The sequence below is a fragment of the Nematostella vectensis genome, chromosome 11, assembly GCF_932526225.1.
Source record: "Nematostella vectensis chromosome 11, jaNemVect1.1, whole genome shotgun sequence".
NCBI classification, from domain to species: domain Eukaryota; kingdom Metazoa; phylum Cnidaria; class Anthozoa; order Actiniaria; family Edwardsiidae; genus Nematostella; species Nematostella vectensis.
In genome coordinates this window covers 14,103,356-14,126,982 of record NC_064044.1, presented here as the reverse complement: position 1 = coordinate 14,126,982, position 23,627 = coordinate 14,103,356, and the positions used below count along the sequence as shown (strand labels likewise).

General features: G+C 43.8%; 56 non-coding genes across 56 annotated transcripts; all 56 read right to left on the bottom strand.

Moving 5' to 3' along the window:
* Positions 1–59: 59 nt before the first annotated feature.
* On the bottom strand, positions 60–176 carry Trnal-caa. The gene is made up of 2 exons: positions 139–176; positions 60–105 (listed from the first exon to the last, which is right to left on the bottom strand). It is a non-coding gene; the product is annotated as a tRNA-Leu (tRNA).
* An 87-nt stretch (positions 177–263) lies between these two features.
* Positions 264–380, bottom strand: Trnal-caa. Its single transcript has 2 exons — positions 343–380; positions 264–309 (listed from the first exon to the last, which is right to left on the bottom strand). It is a non-coding gene; the product is annotated as a tRNA-Leu (tRNA).
* Positions 381–873: 493 nt separating this feature from the next.
* On the bottom strand, positions 874–990 carry Trnal-caa. Its single transcript has 2 exons — positions 953–990; positions 874–919 (listed from the first exon to the last, which is right to left on the bottom strand). It is a non-coding gene; the product is annotated as a tRNA-Leu (tRNA).
* A 1,095-nt stretch (positions 991–2,085) lies between these two features.
* Positions 2,086–2,202, bottom strand: Trnal-caa. The gene is made up of 2 exons: positions 2,165–2,202; positions 2,086–2,131 (listed from the first exon to the last, which is right to left on the bottom strand). It is a non-coding gene; the product is annotated as a tRNA-Leu (tRNA).
* An 86-nt stretch (positions 2,203–2,288) lies between these two features.
* Trnal-caa lies at positions 2,289–2,405 on the bottom strand. Its single transcript has 2 exons — positions 2,368–2,405; positions 2,289–2,334 (listed from the first exon to the last, which is right to left on the bottom strand). It is a non-coding gene; the product is annotated as a tRNA-Leu (tRNA).
* Positions 2,406–2,492: 87 nt separating this feature from the next.
* On the bottom strand, positions 2,493–2,609 carry Trnal-caa. Its single transcript has 2 exons — positions 2,572–2,609; positions 2,493–2,538 (listed from the first exon to the last, which is right to left on the bottom strand). It is a non-coding gene; the product is annotated as a tRNA-Leu (tRNA).
* Positions 2,610–3,101: 492 nt separating this feature from the next.
* Positions 3,102–3,218, bottom strand: Trnal-caa. The gene is made up of 2 exons: positions 3,181–3,218; positions 3,102–3,147 (listed from the first exon to the last, which is right to left on the bottom strand). It is a non-coding gene; the product is annotated as a tRNA-Leu (tRNA).
* Positions 3,219–3,305: 87 nt separating this feature from the next.
* Trnal-caa lies at positions 3,306–3,422 on the bottom strand. Its single transcript has 2 exons — positions 3,385–3,422; positions 3,306–3,351 (listed from the first exon to the last, which is right to left on the bottom strand). It is a non-coding gene; the product is annotated as a tRNA-Leu (tRNA).
* Positions 3,423–3,509: 87 nt separating this feature from the next.
* Positions 3,510–3,626, bottom strand: Trnal-caa. Its single transcript has 2 exons — positions 3,589–3,626; positions 3,510–3,555 (listed from the first exon to the last, which is right to left on the bottom strand). It is a non-coding gene; the product is annotated as a tRNA-Leu (tRNA).
* A 289-nt stretch (positions 3,627–3,915) lies between these two features.
* On the bottom strand, positions 3,916–4,032 carry Trnal-caa. Its single transcript has 2 exons — positions 3,995–4,032; positions 3,916–3,961 (listed from the first exon to the last, which is right to left on the bottom strand). It is a non-coding gene; the product is annotated as a tRNA-Leu (tRNA).
* Positions 4,033–4,119: 87 nt separating this feature from the next.
* Positions 4,120–4,236, bottom strand: Trnal-caa. The gene is made up of 2 exons: positions 4,199–4,236; positions 4,120–4,165 (listed from the first exon to the last, which is right to left on the bottom strand). It is a non-coding gene; the product is annotated as a tRNA-Leu (tRNA).
* Positions 4,237–4,526: 290 nt separating this feature from the next.
* Trnal-caa lies at positions 4,527–4,643 on the bottom strand. The gene is made up of 2 exons: positions 4,606–4,643; positions 4,527–4,572 (listed from the first exon to the last, which is right to left on the bottom strand). It is a non-coding gene; the product is annotated as a tRNA-Leu (tRNA).
* An 87-nt stretch (positions 4,644–4,730) lies between these two features.
* Positions 4,731–4,847, bottom strand: Trnal-caa. The gene is made up of 2 exons: positions 4,810–4,847; positions 4,731–4,776 (listed from the first exon to the last, which is right to left on the bottom strand). It is a non-coding gene; the product is annotated as a tRNA-Leu (tRNA).
* Positions 4,848–5,137: 290 nt separating this feature from the next.
* Trnal-caa lies at positions 5,138–5,254 on the bottom strand. Its single transcript has 2 exons — positions 5,217–5,254; positions 5,138–5,183 (listed from the first exon to the last, which is right to left on the bottom strand). It is a non-coding gene; the product is annotated as a tRNA-Leu (tRNA).
* Positions 5,255–6,146: 892 nt separating this feature from the next.
* On the bottom strand, positions 6,147–6,263 carry Trnal-caa. Its single transcript has 2 exons — positions 6,226–6,263; positions 6,147–6,192 (listed from the first exon to the last, which is right to left on the bottom strand). It is a non-coding gene; the product is annotated as a tRNA-Leu (tRNA).
* Positions 6,264–6,349: 86 nt separating this feature from the next.
* Positions 6,350–6,466, bottom strand: Trnal-caa. The gene is made up of 2 exons: positions 6,429–6,466; positions 6,350–6,395 (listed from the first exon to the last, which is right to left on the bottom strand). It is a non-coding gene; the product is annotated as a tRNA-Leu (tRNA).
* An 87-nt stretch (positions 6,467–6,553) lies between these two features.
* Positions 6,554–6,670, bottom strand: Trnal-caa. Its single transcript has 2 exons — positions 6,633–6,670; positions 6,554–6,599 (listed from the first exon to the last, which is right to left on the bottom strand). It is a non-coding gene; the product is annotated as a tRNA-Leu (tRNA).
* A 492-nt stretch (positions 6,671–7,162) lies between these two features.
* Trnal-caa lies at positions 7,163–7,279 on the bottom strand. Its single transcript has 2 exons — positions 7,242–7,279; positions 7,163–7,208 (listed from the first exon to the last, which is right to left on the bottom strand). It is a non-coding gene; the product is annotated as a tRNA-Leu (tRNA).
* Positions 7,280–7,366: 87 nt separating this feature from the next.
* Positions 7,367–7,483, bottom strand: Trnal-caa. The gene is made up of 2 exons: positions 7,446–7,483; positions 7,367–7,412 (listed from the first exon to the last, which is right to left on the bottom strand). It is a non-coding gene; the product is annotated as a tRNA-Leu (tRNA).
* An 87-nt stretch (positions 7,484–7,570) lies between these two features.
* On the bottom strand, positions 7,571–7,687 carry Trnal-caa. Its single transcript has 2 exons — positions 7,650–7,687; positions 7,571–7,616 (listed from the first exon to the last, which is right to left on the bottom strand). It is a non-coding gene; the product is annotated as a tRNA-Leu (tRNA).
* Positions 7,688–7,976: 289 nt separating this feature from the next.
* On the bottom strand, positions 7,977–8,093 carry Trnal-caa. The gene is made up of 2 exons: positions 8,056–8,093; positions 7,977–8,022 (listed from the first exon to the last, which is right to left on the bottom strand). It is a non-coding gene; the product is annotated as a tRNA-Leu (tRNA).
* An 87-nt stretch (positions 8,094–8,180) lies between these two features.
* Trnal-caa lies at positions 8,181–8,297 on the bottom strand. The gene is made up of 2 exons: positions 8,260–8,297; positions 8,181–8,226 (listed from the first exon to the last, which is right to left on the bottom strand). It is a non-coding gene; the product is annotated as a tRNA-Leu (tRNA).
* Positions 8,298–8,588: 291 nt separating this feature from the next.
* Positions 8,589–8,705, bottom strand: Trnal-caa. The gene is made up of 2 exons: positions 8,668–8,705; positions 8,589–8,634 (listed from the first exon to the last, which is right to left on the bottom strand). It is a non-coding gene; the product is annotated as a tRNA-Leu (tRNA).
* An 87-nt stretch (positions 8,706–8,792) lies between these two features.
* On the bottom strand, positions 8,793–8,909 carry Trnal-caa. The gene is made up of 2 exons: positions 8,872–8,909; positions 8,793–8,838 (listed from the first exon to the last, which is right to left on the bottom strand). It is a non-coding gene; the product is annotated as a tRNA-Leu (tRNA).
* A 1,102-nt stretch (positions 8,910–10,011) lies between these two features.
* On the bottom strand, positions 10,012–10,128 carry Trnal-caa. The gene is made up of 2 exons: positions 10,091–10,128; positions 10,012–10,057 (listed from the first exon to the last, which is right to left on the bottom strand). It is a non-coding gene; the product is annotated as a tRNA-Leu (tRNA).
* A 292-nt stretch (positions 10,129–10,420) lies between these two features.
* Trnal-caa lies at positions 10,421–10,537 on the bottom strand. The gene is made up of 2 exons: positions 10,500–10,537; positions 10,421–10,466 (listed from the first exon to the last, which is right to left on the bottom strand). It is a non-coding gene; the product is annotated as a tRNA-Leu (tRNA).
* A 292-nt stretch (positions 10,538–10,829) lies between these two features.
* Trnal-caa lies at positions 10,830–10,946 on the bottom strand. The gene is made up of 2 exons: positions 10,909–10,946; positions 10,830–10,875 (listed from the first exon to the last, which is right to left on the bottom strand). It is a non-coding gene; the product is annotated as a tRNA-Leu (tRNA).
* An 87-nt stretch (positions 10,947–11,033) lies between these two features.
* On the bottom strand, positions 11,034–11,150 carry Trnal-caa. The gene is made up of 2 exons: positions 11,113–11,150; positions 11,034–11,079 (listed from the first exon to the last, which is right to left on the bottom strand). It is a non-coding gene; the product is annotated as a tRNA-Leu (tRNA).
* A 290-nt stretch (positions 11,151–11,440) lies between these two features.
* Positions 11,441–11,557, bottom strand: Trnal-caa. Its single transcript has 2 exons — positions 11,520–11,557; positions 11,441–11,486 (listed from the first exon to the last, which is right to left on the bottom strand). It is a non-coding gene; the product is annotated as a tRNA-Leu (tRNA).
* Positions 11,558–11,644: 87 nt separating this feature from the next.
* On the bottom strand, positions 11,645–11,761 carry Trnal-caa. Its single transcript has 2 exons — positions 11,724–11,761; positions 11,645–11,690 (listed from the first exon to the last, which is right to left on the bottom strand). It is a non-coding gene; the product is annotated as a tRNA-Leu (tRNA).
* Positions 11,762–12,051: 290 nt separating this feature from the next.
* On the bottom strand, positions 12,052–12,168 carry Trnal-caa. The gene is made up of 2 exons: positions 12,131–12,168; positions 12,052–12,097 (listed from the first exon to the last, which is right to left on the bottom strand). It is a non-coding gene; the product is annotated as a tRNA-Leu (tRNA).
* An 893-nt stretch (positions 12,169–13,061) lies between these two features.
* On the bottom strand, positions 13,062–13,178 carry Trnal-caa. The gene is made up of 2 exons: positions 13,141–13,178; positions 13,062–13,107 (listed from the first exon to the last, which is right to left on the bottom strand). It is a non-coding gene; the product is annotated as a tRNA-Leu (tRNA).
* Positions 13,179–13,264: 86 nt separating this feature from the next.
* Trnal-caa lies at positions 13,265–13,381 on the bottom strand. The gene is made up of 2 exons: positions 13,344–13,381; positions 13,265–13,310 (listed from the first exon to the last, which is right to left on the bottom strand). It is a non-coding gene; the product is annotated as a tRNA-Leu (tRNA).
* An 87-nt stretch (positions 13,382–13,468) lies between these two features.
* On the bottom strand, positions 13,469–13,585 carry Trnal-caa. Its single transcript has 2 exons — positions 13,548–13,585; positions 13,469–13,514 (listed from the first exon to the last, which is right to left on the bottom strand). It is a non-coding gene; the product is annotated as a tRNA-Leu (tRNA).
* A 492-nt stretch (positions 13,586–14,077) lies between these two features.
* Trnal-caa lies at positions 14,078–14,194 on the bottom strand. Its single transcript has 2 exons — positions 14,157–14,194; positions 14,078–14,123 (listed from the first exon to the last, which is right to left on the bottom strand). It is a non-coding gene; the product is annotated as a tRNA-Leu (tRNA).
* Positions 14,195–14,281: 87 nt separating this feature from the next.
* Trnal-caa lies at positions 14,282–14,398 on the bottom strand. The gene is made up of 2 exons: positions 14,361–14,398; positions 14,282–14,327 (listed from the first exon to the last, which is right to left on the bottom strand). It is a non-coding gene; the product is annotated as a tRNA-Leu (tRNA).
* Positions 14,399–14,485: 87 nt separating this feature from the next.
* Trnal-caa lies at positions 14,486–14,602 on the bottom strand. The gene is made up of 2 exons: positions 14,565–14,602; positions 14,486–14,531 (listed from the first exon to the last, which is right to left on the bottom strand). It is a non-coding gene; the product is annotated as a tRNA-Leu (tRNA).
* A 289-nt stretch (positions 14,603–14,891) lies between these two features.
* On the bottom strand, positions 14,892–15,008 carry Trnal-caa. Its single transcript has 2 exons — positions 14,971–15,008; positions 14,892–14,937 (listed from the first exon to the last, which is right to left on the bottom strand). It is a non-coding gene; the product is annotated as a tRNA-Leu (tRNA).
* Positions 15,009–15,095: 87 nt separating this feature from the next.
* Positions 15,096–15,212, bottom strand: Trnal-caa. The gene is made up of 2 exons: positions 15,175–15,212; positions 15,096–15,141 (listed from the first exon to the last, which is right to left on the bottom strand). It is a non-coding gene; the product is annotated as a tRNA-Leu (tRNA).
* Positions 15,213–15,503: 291 nt separating this feature from the next.
* On the bottom strand, positions 15,504–15,620 carry Trnal-caa. Its single transcript has 2 exons — positions 15,583–15,620; positions 15,504–15,549 (listed from the first exon to the last, which is right to left on the bottom strand). It is a non-coding gene; the product is annotated as a tRNA-Leu (tRNA).
* An 87-nt stretch (positions 15,621–15,707) lies between these two features.
* On the bottom strand, positions 15,708–15,824 carry Trnal-caa. The gene is made up of 2 exons: positions 15,787–15,824; positions 15,708–15,753 (listed from the first exon to the last, which is right to left on the bottom strand). It is a non-coding gene; the product is annotated as a tRNA-Leu (tRNA).
* Positions 15,825–16,722: 898 nt separating this feature from the next.
* On the bottom strand, positions 16,723–16,839 carry Trnal-caa. The gene is made up of 2 exons: positions 16,802–16,839; positions 16,723–16,768 (listed from the first exon to the last, which is right to left on the bottom strand). It is a non-coding gene; the product is annotated as a tRNA-Leu (tRNA).
* Positions 16,840–17,740: 901 nt separating this feature from the next.
* On the bottom strand, positions 17,741–17,857 carry Trnal-caa. Its single transcript has 2 exons — positions 17,820–17,857; positions 17,741–17,786 (listed from the first exon to the last, which is right to left on the bottom strand). It is a non-coding gene; the product is annotated as a tRNA-Leu (tRNA).
* Positions 17,858–17,944: 87 nt separating this feature from the next.
* Positions 17,945–18,061, bottom strand: Trnal-caa. The gene is made up of 2 exons: positions 18,024–18,061; positions 17,945–17,990 (listed from the first exon to the last, which is right to left on the bottom strand). It is a non-coding gene; the product is annotated as a tRNA-Leu (tRNA).
* Positions 18,062–18,758: 697 nt separating this feature from the next.
* Trnal-caa lies at positions 18,759–18,875 on the bottom strand. The gene is made up of 2 exons: positions 18,838–18,875; positions 18,759–18,804 (listed from the first exon to the last, which is right to left on the bottom strand). It is a non-coding gene; the product is annotated as a tRNA-Leu (tRNA).
* A 291-nt stretch (positions 18,876–19,166) lies between these two features.
* Positions 19,167–19,283, bottom strand: Trnal-caa. Its single transcript has 2 exons — positions 19,246–19,283; positions 19,167–19,212 (listed from the first exon to the last, which is right to left on the bottom strand). It is a non-coding gene; the product is annotated as a tRNA-Leu (tRNA).
* Positions 19,284–19,777: 494 nt separating this feature from the next.
* On the bottom strand, positions 19,778–19,894 carry Trnal-caa. Its single transcript has 2 exons — positions 19,857–19,894; positions 19,778–19,823 (listed from the first exon to the last, which is right to left on the bottom strand). It is a non-coding gene; the product is annotated as a tRNA-Leu (tRNA).
* Positions 19,895–19,981: 87 nt separating this feature from the next.
* Trnal-caa lies at positions 19,982–20,098 on the bottom strand. The gene is made up of 2 exons: positions 20,061–20,098; positions 19,982–20,027 (listed from the first exon to the last, which is right to left on the bottom strand). It is a non-coding gene; the product is annotated as a tRNA-Leu (tRNA).
* A 78-nt stretch (positions 20,099–20,176) lies between these two features.
* Trnal-caa lies at positions 20,177–20,293 on the bottom strand. The gene is made up of 2 exons: positions 20,256–20,293; positions 20,177–20,222 (listed from the first exon to the last, which is right to left on the bottom strand). It is a non-coding gene; the product is annotated as a tRNA-Leu (tRNA).
* A 695-nt stretch (positions 20,294–20,988) lies between these two features.
* On the bottom strand, positions 20,989–21,104 carry Trnal-caa. Its single transcript has 2 exons — positions 21,067–21,104; positions 20,989–21,034 (listed from the first exon to the last, which is right to left on the bottom strand). It is a non-coding gene; the product is annotated as a tRNA-Leu (tRNA).
* A 291-nt stretch (positions 21,105–21,395) lies between these two features.
* On the bottom strand, positions 21,396–21,512 carry Trnal-caa. The gene is made up of 2 exons: positions 21,475–21,512; positions 21,396–21,441 (listed from the first exon to the last, which is right to left on the bottom strand). It is a non-coding gene; the product is annotated as a tRNA-Leu (tRNA).
* An 87-nt stretch (positions 21,513–21,599) lies between these two features.
* On the bottom strand, positions 21,600–21,716 carry Trnal-caa. Its single transcript has 2 exons — positions 21,679–21,716; positions 21,600–21,645 (listed from the first exon to the last, which is right to left on the bottom strand). It is a non-coding gene; the product is annotated as a tRNA-Leu (tRNA).
* Positions 21,717–22,209: 493 nt separating this feature from the next.
* Trnal-caa lies at positions 22,210–22,326 on the bottom strand. The gene is made up of 2 exons: positions 22,289–22,326; positions 22,210–22,255 (listed from the first exon to the last, which is right to left on the bottom strand). It is a non-coding gene; the product is annotated as a tRNA-Leu (tRNA).
* A 292-nt stretch (positions 22,327–22,618) lies between these two features.
* On the bottom strand, positions 22,619–22,735 carry Trnal-caa. The gene is made up of 2 exons: positions 22,698–22,735; positions 22,619–22,664 (listed from the first exon to the last, which is right to left on the bottom strand). It is a non-coding gene; the product is annotated as a tRNA-Leu (tRNA).
* Positions 22,736–23,027: 292 nt separating this feature from the next.
* Trnal-caa lies at positions 23,028–23,144 on the bottom strand. Its single transcript has 2 exons — positions 23,107–23,144; positions 23,028–23,073 (listed from the first exon to the last, which is right to left on the bottom strand). It is a non-coding gene; the product is annotated as a tRNA-Leu (tRNA).
* A 291-nt stretch (positions 23,145–23,435) lies between these two features.
* Trnal-caa lies at positions 23,436–23,552 on the bottom strand. The gene is made up of 2 exons: positions 23,515–23,552; positions 23,436–23,481 (listed from the first exon to the last, which is right to left on the bottom strand). It is a non-coding gene; the product is annotated as a tRNA-Leu (tRNA).
* Between the last annotated feature and the right edge of the window lie 75 nt (positions 23,553–23,627).

Here is a 23,627-nt window from a genome sequence, read left to right as displayed (position 1 = left end):
CACATGATGAAAGATAGCGTATGGGTTAGAAGAGTAGCCCAATTAAAATACAAAAATAGTGTCAGAAGTGGGATTCGAACCCACGCCTCCATTCGGAGACCAGAACACTCTCCCATGTATTATGAGAAGGAATTAAACCTTGAGTCTGGCGCCTTAGACCGCTCGGCCATCCTGACACTTACAGAATCATAAAGATCATAAGGGCACATGATGAAAGATAGCGTATGGGTTGAAAGAGTAGCCCAATGAAAATACAAAAATAGTGTCAGAAGTGGGATTCGAGCCCACGCCTCCATTAGGAGACCAGAACACTCTCCCATGCATCATGAAAAGGAGTTGAACCTTGAGTCTGGCGCCTTAGACCGCTCGGCCATCCTGACACTTGATTAATCATAAAGATCATAATGGTACATGATCAAAGATACCGTTTGAGTAAAAGAGTAGCCAAAAGAAAATACAAAATTAGTGTCAGAAGTGGGATTCGAACCAACGCCTTCTTTTGGAGACTAGAACACTATACCATGCATCATGAGAAGAAATTGAGACTTGAGTCTGTGGCCTTTGACCACTCCGCCATCCTCACACTTGATAAAACAGACAGATCGTGATGGCACATAAGGATAGATAGCGTTGGAGTAAAAGAGAAGCCAAAAGAAAATACAAAAATAGTGTCAGAAGTGGAATTCGAACACACGCCTCCATCCGGAAACCAGAACACTCTCCCATTCATGACTAGAATGAATTGAACCTTGAGTCTGGCGCCTTAGACCGCTCCGCCATCCTGACACTTTCTGAATCATGAAGATCATAAGGGCACATGATGAAAGATAGCGTGTGGGTTAAAAGAGTAGCACAAAGAAAATACAAAAATAGTGTCAGAAGTGGGATTCGAACCCACGCCTCTATTCGGAGACCAGAACAATCTCCCATTCATGACGAGAAGGAATTGAACCTTGAGTCTGGCGCCTTAGACCGCTCGGCCATCCTGACACTTGATTAATCATAAAGATCATAATGGTACATGATCAAAGATACCGTTTGAGTAAAAGAGTAGCCAAAAGAAAATACAAAATTAGTGTCAGAAGTGGGATTCGAACCAACGCCTTCTTTCGGAGACTAAAACACTCTCCCATGTATTATGAGAAGGAATTAAACCTTGAGTCTGGCGCCTTAGACCGCTCGGCCATCCTGACACTTACTGAATCATAAAGATCATAAGGGCACATGATGAAAGATAGCGTATGGATTGAAAGAGTAGCCAGATGAAAATACAAAAATAGTGTCAGAATTGGTATTCGAATCCACGCCTCCAATCGGAGACCAGAACACTCTACCATGCATCGAGAGATGGAATTGAACCTTGAGTCTGGCGCCTTAGACCGCTCGGCCATCCTGACACTTGATTAATCATAAAGATCATAATGGTACATGATCAAAGATACCGTTTGAGTAAAAGAGTAGCCAAAAGAAAATACAAAATTAGTGTCAGAAGTGGGACTCGAACCAACGCCTTCTTTCGGTGACTAGAACACTCTTCCATGCATCATGAGAAGGAATTGAGACTTGAGTCTGAGGCCTTAGACCACTCCGCCATCCTCACACTTGATGAAACAGACAGATCGTGATGGCACATAAGGATAGATAGCGTTGGAGTAAGATAGAAGCCTAAAAAAAATACAAAAATAGTATCAGAAGTAAGATTAGAACCCATGCCTCAATTCGGAGACCAGAACACTCTCCAATGCATTATGAAAAGGAATTGAACCTTGAGTCTGGCGCCTAAGACCACTCGGCCATCCTGACACTTGAGTAATAATAAAGCTCATAATGCTACATGATAAAAGATAGCGTGTGGTTAGCCCAAAGAAAATACAAAAATAGTGTCAGAAGTGGGATTAGAACCAACGCCTCCATTCGGAGACCAGAACACTCTCCCATTCATGACGAGAAGGAATTGAACCTTGAGTCTGGCGCCTTAGACCGCTCGGCCAACCTGACACTTGATGAAACTTACAGATCGTAATGGCATATAAGGATAGATAGCGTATGGGTTGAAAGAGTAGCCCAATGAAAATACAAAAATAGTGTCAGAAGTGGGATTCGAACCCACGCCTCCATTCGGAGACCAGAACACTCTCCCATGCATCATGAAAAGGAATTGAACCTTGAGTCTGGGGCGTTAGACCGCTCGGCCATCCTGACACTTTCTGAATCATGAAGGTCATAACGGCACATGATAAAAGATAGCATATGGTTAGAAGAGTAGCCCAATGAAAATACAAAAATAGTTTCAAAAGTGGGATTCGAACCCACGCCTCCATTCGGAGACCAGAACACTCTCCCATGTATTATGAGAAGGAATTAAACCTTGAGTCTGGCGCCTTTGACCGCTCGGCCATCCTGACACTTACTGAATCATAAAGATCATAAGGGCACATGATGAAAGATAGCGTATGGGTTGAAAGAGTAGCCCAATGAAAATACAAAAATAGTGTCAGAAGTGGGATTCGAACCCACGCCTCCAATCGGAGACCAGAACACTCTCCCATGCATTATGAGAAGGAATTAAACCTTGCGTCTGGCGCCTTTGACCGCTCAGCCATCCTGACACTTACTTAATCTAAAGATCAAAAGGGCAAATGATGAAAGATAGCGTATGGGTTGAAAGAGTAGCCCAATGAAAATACAAAAATAGTGTCACAAGGGGAATTCGAACCCACGCCTCCAATCGAAGACCAGAACACTCTACCATGCATCATGAGAAGGAATTGAACCTTGAGTCTGGCGCCTTAGACCGCTCGGCCATCCTGACACTTGATTAATGATAAAGATCATATTGGTACATGATCAAAGATACCGTTTGAGTAAAAGAGTAGCCAAAAGAAAATACAAAATTAGTTTCAGAAGTGGGATTCGAACCAACGCCTTCTTTCGGTGACTAGAACACTATACCATGCATCATGAGAAGGAATTGAGACTTGCGTCTGACGCCTTAGACCACTCCGCCATCCTCACACTTGATAAAACAGACAGATCGTGAGGGCACATAAGGATAGATAGCGTTGGAGTAAAAGAGAAGCCAAAAGAAAATACAAAAATAGTGTCAGAAGTGGGATTCGAACCCACGCCTCCATCCGGAGATCAGAACACTCTCCCATTCATGACGAGAAGGAATTGAAAATTGAGTCTGGCGCCTTAGACCGCTCGGCCATCCTGACACTTTCTGAATCCTGAAGATCATAAGGGAACATGATGAAAGATAGCGTATGGGATGAAAGAGTAGCCCAAAGAAAATCAAAAAATAGTGTCAGATGTGGGATTCGAACCCACGCCTCTATTCGGAGACCAGAACACTCTCCCATTCATGACGAGAAGGAATTGAACCTTGAGTCTGGCGCCTTAGACCGCTCGGCCATCCTGACACTTACTGAATCATAAAGATCATAAGGGCAAATGATGAAAGATAGCGTATTGGTTGAAAGAGTAGCCCAATGAAAATACAAAAATAGTGTCAGAAGTGGAATTCGAACCCACGCCTCCAATCGAAGACCAGAACACTCTACCATGCATCATGAGAAGGAATTGAACCTTGAGTCTGGCGCCTTAGACCGCTCGGCCATCCTGACTCTTGATTAATCATAATGATCATAATGGTACATGATCAAAGATACCGTATAAGTAAAAGAGTAGCCAAACGAAAATACAAAATTAGTGTCAGAAGTGGGATTAGAACCAACGACTCCATTCGGAGACTAGAACACTCTACCATGCTTCATGAGATGGAATTGAGCCTTGAGTCTGGCCCTTTAGACCACTCCGCTATCCTCACACTTGATTAAACAGACAGATCGTGATGGCACATAAGGATACATAGCGTTTGAGTAAAAGAGTAGCCAAAAGAAAATACAAAAATAGTGTCCGAAGTGGGATTCGAACCCACGCCTCCATCCGGAGACCAGAACACTCTCCCATTCATGACGAGAAGGAATTGAACCTTGAGTCTGGCGCCTTAGACCGCTCGGCCATCCTGACACTTTCTCAATCATGAAGATCATAAGGGCACAAGATGAAAGATAGCGTATGGGTTGAAAGAGTAGCCCAAAGAAAATCAAAAAATAGTGTCAGATGTGGGATTCGAACCCACGCCTCCAATCGGAGACCAGAACACTCTACCGTGCATCATGAGAAGTAATTGAACCTTGAGTCTGGCGCCTTAGACCGCTCGGCCATCCTGACACTTGATTAATCATAAAGATCATAATGGTACATGATCAAAGATACCGTTTGAGTAAAAGAGTAGCCAAAAGAAAATACAAAATTAGTGTCAGAAGTGGGATTCGAACCAACGCCTTCTTTCGGAGACTAAAACACACTTCCATGCATCATGAGAAGGAATTGAGACTTGAGTCTGGCGCCTTAGACCTCTCGGCCATCCTGACACTTTCTGAATCATGAAGATCATAACGGCACATGATGAATGATAGCGTATGGGTTAGAAGAGTAGCCCAATGAAAATACAAAAATAGTGTCAGAAGTGGGATTCGAACCCACGCCTCCATTCGGAGACCAGAACACTCTCCCATGTATTATGAGAAGGAATTAAACCTTGAGTCTGGCGCCTTAGACCGCTCGGCCATCCTGACACTTACTGAATCATAAAGATCATAAGGGCACATGATGAAAGATAGCGTATGGATTGAAAGAGTAGCCCAATGAAAATACAAAAATAGTGTCAGAAGTGGGATTCGAATCCACGCCTCCAATCGGAGACCAGAACACTCTACCGTGCATCATGAGAAGTAATTGAACCTTGAGTCTGGCGCCTTAGACCGCTCGGCCATCCTGACACTTGATTAATCATAAAGATCATAATGGTACATGATCAAAGATACCGTTTGAGTAAAAGAGTAGCCAAAAGAAAATACAAAATTAGTGTCAGAAGTGGGATTCGAACAAACGCCTTCTTTCGGAGACTAAAACACACTTCCATGCATCATGAGAAGGAATTGAGACTTGAGTCTGGCGCCTTAGACCTCTCGGCCATCCTGACACTTTCTGAATCATGAAGATCATAACGGCACATGATGAATGATAGCGTATGGGTTAGAAGAGTAGCCCAATGAAAATACAAAAATAGTGTCAGAAGTGGGATTCGAACCCACGCCTCCATTCGGAGACCAGAACACTCTCCCATGTATTATGAGAAGGAATTAAACCTTGAGTCTGGCGCCTTAGACCGCTCGGCCATCCTGACACTTACTGAATCATAAAGATCATAAGGGCACATGATGAAAGATAGCGTATGGATTGAAAGAGTAGCCAGATGAAAATACAAAAATAGTGTCAGAATTGGTATTCGAATCCACGCCTCCAATCGGAGACCAGAACACTCTACCATGCATCGAGAGAAGGAATTGAACCTTGAGTCTGGCGCCTTAGACCGCTCGGCCATCCTGACACTTGATTAATCATAAAGATCATAATGGTACATGATCAAAGATACCGTTTGAGTAAAAGAGTAGCCAAAAGAAAATACAAAATTAGTGTCAGAAGTGGGACTCGAACCAACGCCTTCTTTCGGTGACTAGAACACTCTTCCATGCATCATGAGAAGGAATTGAGACTTGAGTCTGAGGCCTTAGACCACTCCGCCATCCTCACACTTGATGAAACAGACAGATCGTGATGGCACATAAGGATAGATAGCGTTGGAGTAAGATAGAAGCCTAAAGAAAATACAAAAATAGTATCAGAAGTAAGATTAGAACCCATGCCTCAATTCGGAGACCAGAACACTCTCCAATGCATCATGAAAAGGAATTGAACCTTGAGTCTGGCGCCTAAGACCACTCGGCCATCCTGACACTTGAGTAATAATAAAGCTCATAATGCTACATGATAAAAGATAGCGTGTGGGTAGCCCAAAGAAAATACAAAAATAGTGTCAGAAGTGGGATTAGAACCAACGCCTCCATTCGGAGACCAGAACACTCTCCCATTCATGACGAGAAGGAATTGAACCTTGAGTCTGGCGCCTTAGACCGCTCGGCCAACCTGACACTTGATGAAACTTACAGATCGTAATGGCATATAAGGATAGATAGCGTATGGGTTGAAAGAGTAGCCCAATGAAAATACAAAAATAGTGTCAGAAGTGGGATTCGAACCCACGCCTCCATTCGGAGACCAGAACACTCTCCCATGCATCATGAAAAGGAATTGAACCTTGAGTCTGGGGCGTTAGACCGCTCGGCCATCCTGACACTTTCTGAATCATGAAGGTCATAACGGCACATGATAAAAGATAGCATATGGTTAGAAGAGTAGCCCAATGAAAATACAAAAATAGTGTCAAAAGTGGGATTCGAACCCACGCCTCCATTCGGAGACCAGAACACTCTCCCATGTATTATGAGAAGGAATTAAACCTTGAGTCTGGCGCCTTTGACCGCTCGGCCATCCTGACACTTACTGAATCATAAAGATCATAAGGGCACATGATGAAAGATAGCGTATGGGTTGAAAGAGTAGCCCAATGAAAATACAAAAATAGTGTCAGAAGTGGGATTCGAACCCACGCCTCCAATCGGAGACCAGAACACTCTCCCATGCATTATGAGAAGGAATTAAACCTTGCGTCTGGCGCCTTTGACCGCTCAGCCATCCTGACACTTACTTAATCTAAAGATCAAAAGGGCAAATGATGAAAGATAGCGTATGGGTTGAAAGAGTAGCCCAATGAAAATACAAAAATAGTGTCACAAGGGGAATTCGAACCCACGCCTCCAATCGAAGACCAGAACACTCTACCATGCATCATGAGAAGGAATTGAACCTTGAGTCTGGCGCCTTAGACCGCTCGGCCATCCTGACACTTGATTAATGATAAAGATCATATTGGTACATGATCAAAGATACCGTTTGAGTAAAAGAGTAGCCAAAAGAAAATACAAAATTAGTTTCAGAAGTGGGATTCGAACCAACGCCTTCTTTCGGTGACTAGAACACTATACCATGCATCATGAGAAGGAATTGAGACTTGCGTCTGACGCCTTAGACCACTCCGCCATCCTCACACTTGATAAAACAGACAGATCGTGAGGGCACATAAGGATAGATAGCGTTGGAGTAAAAGAGAAGCCAAAAGAAAATACAAAAATAGTGTCAGAAGTGGGATTCGAACCCACGCCTCCATCCGGAGATCAGAACACTCTCCCATTCATGACGAGAAGGAATTGAACATTGAGTCTGGCGCCTTAGACCGCTCGGCCATCCTGACACTTTCTGAATCCTGAAGATCATAAGGGAACATGATGAAAGATAGCGTATGGGATGAAAGAGTAGCCCAAAGAAAATCAAAAAATAGTGTCAGATGTGGGATTCGAACCCACGCCTCTATTCGGAGACCAGAACACTCTCCCATTCATGACGAGAAGGAATTGAACCTTGAGTCTGGCGCCTTAGACCGCTCGGCCATCCTGACACTTACTGAATCATAAAGATCATAAGGGCAAATGATGAAAGATAGCGTATGGGTTGAAAGAGTAGCCCAATGAAAATACAAAAATAGTGTCAGAAGTGGAATTCGAACCCACGCCTCCAATCGAAGACCAGAACACTCTACCATGCATCATGAGAAGGAATTGAACCTTGAGTCTGGCGCCTTAGACCGCTCGGCCATCCTGACTCTTGATTAATCATAATGATCATAATGGTACATGATCAAAGATACCGTATAAGTAAAAGAGTAGCCAAACGAAAATACAAAATTAGTGTCAGAAGTGGGATTAGAACCAACGACTCCATTCGGAGACTAGAACACTCTACCATGCTTCATGAGATGGAATTGAGCCTTGAGTCTGGCCCTTTAGACCACTCCGCTATCCTCACACTTGATTAAACAGACAGATCGTGATGGCACATAAGGATAAATAGCGTTTGAGTAAAAGAGTAGCCAAAAGAAAATACAAAAATAGTGTCCGAAGTGGGATTCGAACCCACGCCTCCATCCGGAGACCAGAACACTCTCCCATTCATGACGAGAAGGAATTGAACCTTGAGTCTGGCGCCTTAGACCGCTCGGCCATCCTGACACTTTCTCAATCATGAAGATCATAAGGGCACAAGATGAAAGATAGCGTATGGGTTGAAAGAGTAGCCCAAAGAAAATCAAAAAATAGTGTCAGATGTGGGATTCGAACCCACGCCTCCATTCGGAGACCAGAACACTCTCCCATTCATGACGAGAAGGCATTGAACCTTGAGTCTGGCGCCTTAGACCGCTCAGCCATCCTGACACTTGAGTAATAATAAAGCTCATAATGCTACATGATAAAAGATAGCGTATTGGTTGAAAGATTAGCCCAATGAAAATCCAAAAATAGTGTCAGAAGTGGGATTCAAACCCACGCCTCCATTCGGAGACCAGAACAATCTCCCATGCATCATAAAAAGGAAATGAACCTTGATTCTGGCGCCTTAGACCGCTTGGCCATCCTGACACATTCTGAATCATGAAGATCATAACGGCACATGATGAAAGATAGCGTATGTGTTAGAAGAGTAGCCCAATGAAAATACAAAAATAGTGTCAGAAGTGGGATTCGAACCCACGCCTCCATTCGGAGACCAGAACACTCTCCCATGTATTATGAGAAGGAATTAAACCTTGAGTCTGGCGCCTTAGACCGCTCGGCCATCCTGACACTTACTGAATCATAAAGATCATAAGGGCACATGATGAAAGATAGCGTATGGGTTGAAAGAGTAGCCGAATGAAAATACAAAAATAGTGTCAGAAGTGGGATTCGAACCCACGCCTCCATTAGGAGACCAGAACACTCTCCCATGTATCATGAAAAGGAGTTGAACCTTGAGTCTGGCGCCTTAGACCGCTCGGCCATCCTGACACTTGATTAATCATAAAGATCATAATGGTACATGATCAAAGATACCGTTTGAGTAAAAGAGTAGCCAAAAGAAAATACAAAATTAGTGTCAGAAGTGGGATTCAAACCAACGCTTTCTTTCGGAGACTAGAACACACTTCCATGCGTCATGAGAAGGAATTGAGACTTGTGTCTGGCGTCTTAGACCACTCCGCCATCCACACACTTGATAAAACAGACAGATCGTGATGGCACATAAGGATAGATAGCGTTGGAGTAAGATAGAAGCCAAAAGAAAATACAAAAATTGTCAGAAGTACGATTAGAACCCATGCCTCAATTCGGAGACCAGAACACTCTCCAATGCATCATGAGAAGGAATTGAACCTTGAGTCTGGCGCCTAAGACCACTCGGCCATCCTGACACTTGAGTAATAATAAAGCTCATAATGCTACATGATAAAAGATAGCGTTGGAGTAAAAGAGAAGCCAAAAGAAAATACAAAAATAGTGTCAGAAGTGGGATTCCAACCCACGCCTCCATCCGGAGACCCGAACACTCTCCCATTCATGACGAGCAGGAATTGAACCTTGAGTCTGGCGCCTTAGACCGCTCGGCCATCCTGACACTTTCTCAATCATGAAGATCATAAGGGCACAAGATGAAAGATAGCGTATGGGTTGAAAGAGTAGCCCAAAGAAAATCCAAAAATAGTGTCAGATGTGGGATTAGAACCCACGCCTCTATTCAGAGACCTGAACACTCTCCCATTCATGACGAGAAGGCATTGAACCTTGAGTCTGGCGCCTTAGACCGCTCGGCCATCCTGACACTTTCTGAATCATGAAGATCATAACGGCACATGATGAAAGATAGCGTATGGGTTAGAAGAGTAGCCCAATGAAAATACAAAAATAGTGTCGGAAGTGGGATTCGAACACACGCCTCCATCCGGAAACCAGAACACTCTCCCATTCATGACTAGAATGAATTGAACCTTGAGTCTGGCGCCTTAGACCGCTCCGCCATCCTGACACTTTCTGAATCATGAAGATCATAAGGGCACATGATGAAAGATAGCGTGTGGGTTAAAAGAGTAGCACAAAGAAAATACAAAAATAGTGTCAGAAGTGGGATTCGAACCCACGCCTCTATTCGGAGACCAGAACAATCTCCCATTCATGACGAGAAGGAATTGAACCTTGAGTCTGGCGCCTTAGACCGCTCCGCCATCCTGACACTTGATGAAACTTACAGATCGTAATGGCACATAAGGATAGATAGCGTATGGGTTGAAAGAGTAGCCCAATAAAAATACAAAAATAGTGTCAGAAGTGGGATTCGAACCCCACGCCTCCATTAGGAGACCAGAACACTCTCCCATGCATCATGAAAAGGAATTGTACCTTGAGTGTGCCGCCTTAGACATCTCGGCCATCCTGACACTTTCTGAATCATGAAGATCATAACGGCACATGATGAAAGATAGCGTATGGGTTAGAAGAGTAGCCCAATGAAAATACAAAAATAGTGTCAGAAGTGGGATTCGAACCCACGCCTCCATTCGGAGACCAGAACACTCTCCCATGTATTATGAGAAGGAATTAAACCTTGAGTCTGGCACCTTTGACCGCTCGGCCATCCTGACACTTGATGAAACTTGCAGATCGTAATGGCACATAAGGATAGATAGCGTATGGGTTGAAAGAGTAGCCCAATGAAAATACAAAAATAGTGTCAAAAGTGGGATTCGAACCCCACGCCTCCATTAGGAGACCAGAACACTCTCCCATGCATCATGAAAAGGAATTGTACCTTGAGTGTGCCGCCTTAGACATCTCGGCCATCCTGACACTTTCTGAATCATGAAGATCATAACGGCACATGATGAAAGATAGCGTATGGGTTAGAAGAGTAGCCCAATGAAAATACAAAAATAGTGTCAGAAGTGGGATTCGAACCCACGCCTCCATTCGGAGACCAGAACACTCTCCCATGTATTATGAGAAGGAATTAAACCTTGAGTCTGGCGCCTTAGACCGCTCGGCCATCCTGACACTTACTGAATCATAAAGATCATAAGGGCACATGATGAAAGATAGCGTATGGATTGAAAGAGTAGCCCAATGAAAATACAAAAATAGTGTCAGAAGTGGGATTCGAATCCACGCCTCCAATCGGAGACCAGAACACTCTACCGTGCATCATGAGAAGTAATTGAACCTTGAGTCTGGCGCCTTAGACCGCTCGGCCATCCTGACACTTGATTAATCATAAAGATCATAATGGTACATGATCAAAGATACCGTTTGAGTAAAAGAGTAGCCAAAAGAAAATACAAAATTAGTGTCAGAAGTGGGATTCGAACCAACGCCTTCTTTCGGAGACTAAAACACACTTCCATGCATCATGAGAAGGAATTGAGACTTGAGTCTGGCGCCTTAGACCTCTCGGCCATCCTGACACTTTCTGAATCATGAAGATCATAACGGCACATGATGAATGATAGCGTATGGGTTAGAAGAGTAGCCCAATGAAAATACAAAAATAGTGTCAGAAGTGGGATTCGAACCCACGCCTCCATTCGGAGACCAGAACACTCTCCCATGTATTATGAGAAGGAATTAAACCTTGAGTCTGGCGCCTTAGACCGCTCGGCCATCCTGACACTTACTGAATCATAAAGATCATAAGGGCACATGATGAAAGATAGCGTATGGATTGAAAGAGTAGCCCAATGAAAATACAAAAATAGTGTCAGAAGTGGGATTCGAATCCACGCCTCCAATCGGAGACCAGAACACTCTACCGTGCATCATGAGAAGTAATTGAACCTTGAGTCTGGCGCCTTAGACCGCTCGGCCATCCTGACACTTGATTAATCATAAAGATCATAATGGTACATGATCAAAGATACCGTTTGAGTAAAAGAGTAGCCAAAAGAAAATACAAAATTAGTGTCAGAAGTGGGATTCGAACCAACGCCTTCTTTCGGAGACTAAAACACACTTCCATGCATCATGAGAAGGAATTGAGACTTGAGTCTGGCGCCTTAGACCTCTCGGCCATCCTGACACTTTCTGAATCATGAAGATCATAACGGCACATGATAAATGATAGCGTATGGGTTAGAAGAGTAGCCCAATGAAAATACAAAAATAGTGTCAGAAGTGGGATTCGAACCCACGCCTCCATTCGGAGACCAGAACACTCTCCCATGTATTATGAGAAGGAATTAAACCTTGAGTCTGGCGCCTTAGACCGCTCGGCCATCCTGACACTTACTGAATCATAAAGATCATAAGGGCACATGATGAAAGATAGCGTATGGATTGAAAGAGTAGCCAGATGAAAATACAAAAATAGTGTCAGAATTGGTATTCGAATCCACGCCTCCAATCGGAGACCAGAACACTCTACCATGCATCGAGAGAAGGAATTGAACCTTGAGTCTGGCGCCTTAGACCGCTCGGCCATCCTGACACTTGATTAATCATAAAGATCATAATGGTACATGATCAAAGATACCGTTTGAGTAAAAGAGTAGCCAAAAGAAAATACAAAATTAGTGTCAGAAGTGGGACTCGAACCAACGCCTTCTTTCGGTGACTAGAACACTCTTCCATGCATCATGAGAAGGAATTGAGACTTGAGTCTGAGGCCTTAGACCACTCCGCCATCCTCACACTTGATGAAACAGACAGATCGTGATGGCACATAAGGATAGATAGCGTTGGAGTAAGATAGAAGCCTAAAGAAAATACAAAAATAGTATCAGAAGTAAGATTAGAACCCATGCCTCAATTCGGAGACCAGAACACTCTCCAATGCATCATGAAAAGGAATTGAACCTTGAGTCTGGCGCCTAAGACCACTCGGCCATCCTGACACTTGAGTAATAATAAAGCTCATAATGCTACATGATAAAAGATAGCGTGTGGGTAGCCCAAAGAAAATACAAAAATAGTGTCAGAAGTGGGATTAGAACCAACGCCTCCATTCGGAGACCAGAACACTCTCCCATTCATGACGAGAAGGAATTGAACCTTGAGTCTGGCGCCTTAGACCGCTCGGCCAACCTGACACTTGATGAAACTTACAGATCGTAATGGCATATAAGGATAGATAGCGTATGGGTTGAAAGAGTAGCCCAATGAAAATACAAAAAATAGTGTCAGAAGTGGGATTCGAACCCACGCCTCCATTCGGAGACCAGAACACTCTCCCATGCATCATGAAAAGGAATTGAACCTTGAGTCTGGGGCGTTAGACCGCTCGGCCATCCTGACACTTTCTGAATCATGAAGGTCATAACGGCACATGATAAAAGATAGCATATGGTTAGAAGAGTAGCCCAATGAAAATACAAAAATAGTGTCAAAAGTGGGATTCGAACTCACGCCTCCATTCGGAGACCAGAACACTCTCCCATGTATTATGAGAAGGAATTAAACCTTGAGTCTGGCGCCTTTGACCGCTCGGCCATCCTGACACTTACTGAATCATAAAGATCATAAGGGCACATGATGAAAGATAGCGTATGGGTTGAAAGAGTAGCCCAATGAAAATACAAAAATAGTGTCAGAAGTGGGATTCGAACCCACGCCTCCAATCGGAGACCAGAACACTCTCCCATGCATTATGAGAAGGAATTAAACCTTGCGTCTGGCGCCTTTGACCGCTCAGCCATCCTGACACTTACTTAATCTAAAGATCAAAAGGGCAAATGATGAAAGATAGCGTATGGGTTGAAAGAGTAGCCCAATGAAAATACAAAAATAGTGTCACAAGGGGAATTCGAACCCACGCCTCCAATCGAAGACCAGAACACTCTACCATGCATCATGAGAAGGAATTGAACCTTGAGTCTGGCGCCTTAGACCGCTCGGCCATCCTGACACTTTATTAATGATAAAGATCATATTGGTACATGATCAAAGATACCGTTTGAGTAAAAGAGTAGCCAAAAGAAAATACAAAATTAGTTTCAGAAGTGGGATTCGAACCAACGCCTTCTTTCGGTGACTAGAACACTATACCATGCATCATGAGAAGGAATTGAGACTTGCGTCTGACGCCTTAGACCACTCCGCCATCCTCACACTTGATAAAACAGACAGATCGTGAGGGCACATAAGGATAGATAGCGTTGGAGTAAAAGAGAAGCCAAAAGAAAATACAAAAATAGTGTCAGAAGTGGGATTCGAACCCACGCCTCCATCCGGAGATCAGAACACTCTCCCATTCATGACGAGAAGGAATTGAACATTGAGTCTGGCGCCTTAGACCGCTCGGCCATCCTGACACTTTCTGAATCCTGAAGATCATAAGGGAACATGATGAAAGATAGCGTATGGGATGAAAGAGTAGCCCAAAGAAAATCAAAAAATAGTGTCAGATGTGGGATTCGAACCCACGCCTCTATTCGGAGACCAGAACACTCTCCCATTCATGACGAGAAGGAATTGAACCTTGAGTCTGGCGCCTTAGACCGCTCGGCCATCCTGACACTTACTGAATCATAAAGATCATAAGGGCAAATGATGAAAGATAGCGTATGGGTTGAAAGAGTAGCCCAATGAAAATACAAAAATAGTGTCAGAAGTGGAATTCGAACCCACGCCTCCAATCGAAGACCAGAACACTCTACCATGCATCATGAGAAGGAATTGAACCTTGAGTCTGGCGCCTTAGACCGCTCGGCCATCCTGACACTTGATTAATCATAATGATCATAATGGTACATGATCAAAGATACCGTATAAGTAAAAGAGTAGCCAAACGAAAATACAAAATTAGTGTCAGAAGTGGGATTAGAACCAACGACTCCATTCGGAGACTAGAACACTCTACCATGCTTCATGAGATGGAATTGAGCCTTGAGTCTGGCCCTTTAGACCACTCCGCTATCCTCACACTTGATTAAACAGACAGATCGTGATGGCACATAAGGATAAATAGCGTTTGAGTAAAAGAGTAGCCAAAAGAAAATACAAAAATAGTGTCCGAAGTGGGATTCGAACCCACGCCTCCATCCGGAGACCAGAACACTCTCCCATTCATGACGAGAAGGAATTGAACCTTGAGTCTGGCGCCTTAGACCGCTCGGCCATCCTGACACTTTCTCAATCATGAAGATCATAAGGGCACAAGATGAAAGATAGCGTATGGGTTGAAAGAGTAGCCCAAAGAAAATAAAAAAATAGTGTCAGATGTGGGATTCGAACCCACGCCTCCATTCGGAGACCAGAACACTCTCCCATTCATGACGAGAAGGCATTGAACCTTGAGTCTGGCGCCTTAGACCGCTCAGCCATCCTGACACTTGAGTAATAATAAAGCTCATAATGCTACATGATAAAAGATAGCGTATTGGTTGAAAGAGTAGCCCAATGAAAATCCAAAAATAGTGTCAGAAGTGGGATTCAAACCCACGCCTCCATTCGGAGACCAGAACAATCTCCCATGCATCATAAAAAGGAAATGAACCTTGATTCTGGCGCCTTAGACCGCTTGGCCATCCTGACACATTCTGAATCATGAAGATCATAACGGCACATGATGAAAGATAGCGTATGTGTTAGAAGAGTAGCCCAATGAAAATACAAAAATAGTGTCAGAAGTGGGATTCGAACCCACGCCTCCATTCGGAGACCAGAACACTCTCCCATGTATTATGAGAAGGAATTAAACCTTGAGTCTGGCGCCTTAGACCGCTCGGCCATCCTGACACTTACTGAATCATAAAGATCATAAGGGCACATGATGAAAGATAGCGTATGGGTTGAAAGAGTAGCCGAATGAAAATACAAAAATAGTGTCAGAAGTGGGATTCGAACCCACGCCTCCATTAGGAGACCAGAACACTCTCCCATGTATCATGAAAAGGAGTTGAACCTTGAGTCTGGCGCCTTAGACCGCTCGGCCATCCTGACACTTGATTAATCATAAAGATCATAATGGTACATGATCAAAGATACCGTTTGAGTAAAAGAGTAGCCAAAAATAAATACAAAATTAGTGTCAGAAAAGGGATTCAAACCAACGCTTTCTTTCGGAGACTAGAACACACTTCCATGCGTCATGAGAAGGAATTGAGACTTGTGTCTGGCGTCTTAGACCACTCCGCCATCCACACACTTGATAAAACAGACAGATCGTGATGGCACATAAGGATAGATAGCGTTGGAGTAAGATAGAAGCCAAAAGAAAATACAAAAATTGTCAGAAGTACGATTAGAACCCATGCCTCAATTCGGAGACCAGAACACTCTCCAATGCATCATGAGAAGGAATTGAACCTTGAGTCTGGCGCCTAAGACCACTCGGCCATCCTGACACTTGAGTAATAATAAAGCTCATAATGCTACATGATAAAAGATAGCGTTGGAGTAAAAGAGAAGCCAAAAGAAAATACAAAAATAGTGTCAGAAGTGGGATTCCAACCCACGCCTCCATCCGGAGACCCGAACACTCTCCCATTCATGACGAGCAGGAATTGAACCTTGAGTCTGGCGCCTTAGACCGCTCGGCCATCCTGACACTTTCTCAATCATGAAGATCATAAGGGCACAAGATGAAAGATAGCGTATGGGTTGAAAGAGTAGCCCAAAGAAAATCCAAAAATTGTGTCAGATGTGGGATTAGAACCCACGCCTCTATTCGGAGACCTGAACACTCTCCCATTCATGACGAGAAGGCATTGAACCTTGAGTCTGGCGCCTTAGACCGCTCGGCCATCCTGACACTTTCTGAATCATGAAGATCATAACGGCACATGATGAAAGATAGCGTATGGGTTAGAAGAGTAGCCCAATGAAAATACAAAAATAGTGTCGGAAGTGGGATTCGAACCCACGCCTTCATTCGGAGACCCGAACACTCTCCCATGTATTATGAGAAGGAATTAAACCTTGAGTCGGGCGGCTTAGACCGCTCGGCCATCCTGACACTTGAGGAATCATAAATATCATAATGGCACATGATGAAAGATAGCCTGTGGTTTAAACGAGTAGCCCAACGAAAATACAAAAATACTGTCAGAAGTCGGATTCCAACCCACGCCTCCATTCGGAGACCAGAACACTCTCCCATGCATCATGAGAAGGAGTTGAACCTTGAGTCTGGCGCCTTAGACAACTCGGCCATCCGGACACTTGATTAATCATAAAGAACATAATGGTACATGATCAAAGATACCGTATAAGTAAAAGAGTAGCCAAAAGAAAATACAAAATTAGTGTCAGAAGTGGGATTTGAATCAACGCCTTCTTTTGGAGACTAGAACACTATACCATGCATCATGAGAAGGAATTGAGACTTGAGTCTGGCGCCTTAGACCAGTCCGCCATCCTCACACTTTATAAAACAGACAGATTGTGATGGCACATAAGGATAGATAGCGTTGGAGTAAAAGAGAAGCCAAAAGAAAATACAAAAATAGTGTCAGAAGTGGGTTTCGAACCCACGCCTCCATCCGGAGACCAGAACACTCTCCCATTCATGACGAGAAGGAATTACACCTTGAGTCCGGCGCCTTAGACCGCTCGGCCGTCCTGAAACTTTCTAAATCATGAAGATCATAAGGGCACAAGATGAAAGATAGCGTATGGGTTGAAAGAGTAGCCCAAAGAAAATCCAAAAATAGTGTCAGATGTGGGATTCGAACCCACGCCTCTATTCGGAGACCAGAACACTCTCCCATTCATGACGAGAAGGCATTGAACCTTGAGTCTGGCGCCATAGACCGCTCGGCCATCCTGACACTTGAGTAATAATAAAGCTCATAATTCTACATGATAAAAGATAGCGTATTGGTTGAAAGAGTAGCCCAATGAAAATACAAAAATAGTGTCAGAAGTGGGATTCAAACCCACGCCTCCATTCGGAGACCAGAACACTCTCCCATGCATCATAAAAAGGAATTGAACCTTGAGTCTGGCGCCTTAGACCGCTTGGCCATCCTGACACTTTCTGAATCATGAAGATCATAACGGCACATGATGAAAGATAGCGTATGGGTTAGAAGAGTAGCCCAATTAAAATACAAAAATAGTGTCAGAAGTGGGATTCGAACCCACGCCTCCATTCGGAGACCAGAACACTCTCCCATGTATTATGAGAAGGAATTAAACCTTGAGTCTGGCGCCTTAGACCGCTCGGCCATCCTAACACTTACTGAATCATAAAGATCATAAGGGCACATAATGAAAGATAGCGTATGGGTTTAAAGAGTAGCCCAATGAAAATACAAAAATAGTGTCAGAAGTGGGATTCGAGCCCACGCCTCCATTAGGAGACCAGAACACTCTCCCATGCATCATGAAAAGGAGTTGAACCTTGAGTCTTGCGCCTTAGACCGCTCGGCCATCCTGACACTTGATTAATGATAAAGATCATAATGGTACATGATCAAAGATACCGTTTGAGTAAAAGAGTAGCCAAAAGAAAATACAAAATTAGTGTCAGAAGTGGGATTCGAACCAACGCCTTCTTTTGGAGACTAGAACACTATACCATGCATCATGAGAAGAAATTGAGACTTGAGTCTGTGGCCTTTGACCACTCCGCCATCCTCACACTTGATAAAACAGACAGATCGTGATGGCACATAAGGATAGATAGCGTTGGAGTAAAAGAGAAGCCAAAAGAAAATACAAAAATAGTGTCAGAAGTGGAATTCGAACATACGCCTCCATCCGGAAACCAGAACACTCTCCCATTCATGAAGAGAAGGAATTGAACCTTGAGTCTGGCGCCTTAGACCGCTCCGCCATCCTGACACTTTCTGAATCATGAAGATCATAAGGGCACATGATGAAAGATAGCGTGTGGGTTAAAAGAGTAGCACAAAGAAAATACAAAAATAGTGTCAGAAGTGGGATTCGAACCCACGCCTCTATTCGGAGACCAGAACAATCTCCCATTCATGACGAGAAGGAATTGAACCTTGAGTCTGGCGCCTTAGACCGCTCGGCCATCCTGACACTTGATGAAACTTACAGATCGTAATGGCACATAAGGATAGATAGCGTATGGGTTGAAAGAGTAGCTCAATAAAAATACAAAAATAGTGTCAGAAGTGGGATTAGAACCCACGCCTCCATTAGGAGACCAGAACACTCTCCCATGCATCATGAAAAGGAATTGTACCTTGAGTGTGCCGCCTTAGACATCTCGGCCATCCTGACACTTTCTGAATCATGAAGATCATAACGGCACATGATGAAAGATAGCGTATGGGTTAGAAGAGTAGCCCAATGAAAATACAAAAATAATGTCAGAAGTGGGATTCGAAGCCACGCCTCCATTCGGAGACCAGAACACTCTACCGTGCATCATGAGAAGGAATTGAACCTTGAGTCTGGCGCCTTAGACCGCTCGGCCATCCTGACACTTGATTAATCATAAAAGATCATAATGGTACATGATCAGAGATACCGTTTGAGTAAAAGAGTAGCCAAAAGAAAATACAAAATTAGTGTCAGAAGTGGGATTCGAACCAACGCCTTCTTTCGGAGACTAGAACACACTTCCATGCATCATGAGAAGGAATTGAGACTTGAGTCTGGCGCCTTAGACCACTCCGCCATCCTCACACTTGATGAAACAGACAGATCGTGATGGCACATAAGGATAGATAGCGTTGGAGTAAGATAGAAGCCAAAAGGAAATACAAAAATAGTGTCAGAAGTAAGATTAGAACCCATGCCTCAATTCGGAGTCCAGAACACACTTCCATGCATCATGAGAAGGAATTGAACCTTGAGTATGGCGCCTAAGACCACTCGGCCATCCTGACACTTGCGTAATAATAAAGCTCATAATGCTACATGATAAAAGATAGCGTGTGGGTTAAAAGAGTAGCACAAAGAAAATACAAAAATAGTGTCAGAAGTGGGATTCGAACCCACGCCTCCATCCGGAGACCAGAACACTCTCCCATGCATCGTGAAAAGGAATTGAACCTTGAGTGTGGCGCCTAAGACCACTCGGCCATCCTGACACTTGCGTAATAATAAAGCTCATAATGCTACATGATAAAAGATAGCGTGTGGGTTAAAAGAGTAGCACAAAGAAAATACAAAAATAGTGTCAGAAGTGGGATTCGAACCCACGCCTCCATCCGGAGACCAGAACACTCTCCCATGCATCGTGAAAAGGAATTGAACCTTGAGTGTGGCGCCTTAGACCGCTCGGCCATCCTGACACTTACTGAATCATAAATTTCATAATGCAACATGATAAAAGATAGCGTGTGGGTAGCCCAAAGAAAATACAAAAATAGTGTCAGAAGTGGGATTCGAACCAACGCCTCCATTCGGAGACCAGAACACTCTCCCATGTATTATGAGAAGGAATTAAACCTTGAGTCTGGCGCCTTAGACCGCTCGGCCATCCTGACACTTGAGGAATCATAAATATCATAATGGCACATGATGAAAGATAGCCTGTGGTTTAAACAAGTCGCCCAACGAAAATACAAAAATACTGTCAGAAGTCGGATTCCAACCCACGCCTCCATTCGGAGACCAGAACACTCTCCCATGCATCATGAGAAGGTGTAACCTTGAGTCTGGCGCCTTAGACAACTCGGCCATCCGGACACTTGATTAATCATAAAGAACATAATGGTACATGATCAAAGATACCGTATAAGTAGAAGAGTAGCCAAAAGAAAATACAAAATTAGTGTCAGAAGTGGGATTCGAATCAACGCCTTCTTTTGGAGACTAGAACACTATACCATGCATCATGAGAAGGAATTGAGACTTGAGTCTGGCGCCTTAGACCAGTCCGCCATCCTCACATTTTATAAAACAGACAGATCGTGATGGCACATAAGGATAGATAGCGTTGGAATAAAAGAGAAGCCAAAAGAAAATACAAAAATAGTGTCAGAAGTGGGTTTCGAACCCACGCCTCCATCCGGAGACCAGAACACTCTCCCATTCATGACGAGAAGGAATTACACCTTGAGTCCGGCGCCTTAGACCGCTCGGCCGTCCTGGCACTTTCTAAATCATGAAGATCATAAGGGCACAAGATGAAAGATAGCGTATGGGTTGAAAGAGTAGCCCAAAGAAAATCCAAAAATGGTGTCAGATGTGGGATTCGAACCCACGCCTCTATTCGGAGACCAGAACACTCTCCATTCATGACGAGAAGGCATTGAACCTTGAGTCTGGCGCCTTAGACCGCTCGGCCATCCTGACACTTGAGTAATAATAAAGCTCATAATGCTACATGATAAAAGATAGCGTATTGGTTGAAAGAGTAGCCCAATGAAAATTCAAAAATAGTGTCAGAAGTGGGATTCAAACCCACGCCTCCATTCGGAGACGAGAACACTCTCCCATGCATCATAAAAAGGAATTGAACCTTGAGTCTGGCGCCTTAGACCGCTTGGCCATCCTGACACTTTCTGAATCATGAAGATCATAACGGCACATGATGAAAGATAGCGTATGGGTTAGAAGAGTAGCCCAATTAAAATACAAAAATAGTGTCAGAAGTGGGATTCGAACCCACGCCTCCATTCGGAGACCAGAACACTCTCCCATGTATTATGAGAAGGAATTAAACCTTGAGTCTGGCGCCTTAGACCGCTCGGCCATCCTGACACTTACTGAATCATAAAGATCATAAGGGCACATGATGAAAGATAGCGTATGGATTGAAAGAGTAGCCCAATGAAAATACAAAAATAGTGTCAGAAGTGGGATTCGAGCCCACGCCTCCATTAGGAGACCAGAACACTCTCCCATGCATCATGAAAAGGAGTTGAACCTTGAGTCTGGCGCCTTAGACCGCTCGGCCATCCTGACACTTGATTAATCATAAAGATCATAATGGTACATGATCAAAGATACCGTTTGAGTAAAAGAGTAGCCAAAAGAAAATACAAAATTAGTGTCAGAAGTGGGATTCGAACCAACGCCTTCTTTTGGAGACTAGAACACTATACCATGCATCATGAGAAGAAATTGAGACTTGAGTCTGTGGCCTTTGACCACTCCGCCATCCTCACACTTGATAAAACAGACAGATCGTGATGGCACATAAGGATAGATAGCGTTGGAGTAAAAGAGAAGCCAAAAGAAAATACAAAAATAGTGTCAGAAGTGGAATTCGAACACACGCCTCCATCCGGAAACCAGAACACTCTCCCATTCATGACTAGAATGAATTGAACCTTGAGTCTGGCGCCTTAGACCGCTCGGCCATCCTGACACTTTCTGAATCATGAAGATCATAAGGGCACATGATGAAAGATAGCGTGTGGGTTAAAAGTGTAGCACAAAGAAAATACAAAAATAGTGTCAGAAGTGGGATTCGAACCCACGCCTCTATTCGGAGACCAGAACAATCTCCCATTCATGACGAGAAGGAATTGAACCTTGAGTCTGGCGCCTTAGACCGCTCGGCCATCCTGACACTTGATGAAACTTACAGATCGTAATGGCACATAAGGATAGATAGCGTATGGGTTGAAAGAGTAGCCCAATGAAAATACAAAAATAGTGTCAGAAGTGGGATTCGAACCCCACGCCTCCATTAGGAGACCAGAACACTCTCCCATGCATCATGAAAAGGAATTGTACCTTGAGTGTGCCGCCTTAGACATCTCGGCCATCCTGACACTTTCTGAATCATGAAGATCATAACGGCACATGATGAAAGATAGCGTATGGGTTAGAAGAGTAGCCCAATGAAAATACAAAAATAGTGTCAGAAGTGGGATTCGAACCCACGCCTCCATTCGGAGACCAGAACACTCTCCCATGTATTATGAGAAGGAATTAAACCTTGAGTCTGGCGCCTTTGACCGCTCGGCCATCCTGACACTTGATGAAACTTACAGATCGTAATGGCACATAAGGATAGATAGCGTATGGGTTGAAAGAGTAGCCCAATGAAAATACAAAAATAGTGTCAGAAGTGGGATTCGAACCCCACGCCTCCATTAGGAGACCAGAACACTCTCCCATGCATCATGAAAAGGAATTGTACCTTGAGTGTGCCGCCTTAGATATCTCGGCCATCCTGACACTTTCTGAATCATGAAGATCATAACGGCACATGATGAAAGATAGCGTATGGGTTAGAAGAGTAGCCCAATGAAAATACAAAAATAGTGTCAGAAGTGGGATTCGAACCCACGCCTCCATTCGGAGACCAGAACACTCTCCCATGTATTATGAGAAGGAATTAAACCTTGAGTCTGGCGCCTTTGACCGCTCGGCCATCCTGACACTTACTGAATCATAAAGATCATAAGGGCACATGATGAAAGATAGCGTATGGATTGAAAGAGTAGCCCAATGAAAATACAAAAATAGTGTCAGAAGTGGGATTCGAATCCACGCCTCCAATCGGAGACCAGAACACTCTCCCATGCATCATGAAAAGGAATTGTACCTTGAGTGTGCCGCCTTAGACATCTCGGCCATCCTGACACTTTCTGAATCATGAAGATCATAACGGCACATGATGAAAGATAGCGTATGGGTTAGAAGAGTAGCCCAATGAAAATACAAAAATAGTGTCAGAAGTGGGATTCGAACCCACGCCTCCATTCGGAGACCAGAACACTCTCCCATGTATTATGAGAAGGAATTAAACCTTGAGTCTGGCGCCTTAGACCGCTCGGCCATCCTGACACTTACTGAATCATAAAGATCATAAGGGCACATGATGAAAGATAGCGTATGGATTGAAAGAGTAGCCCAATGAAA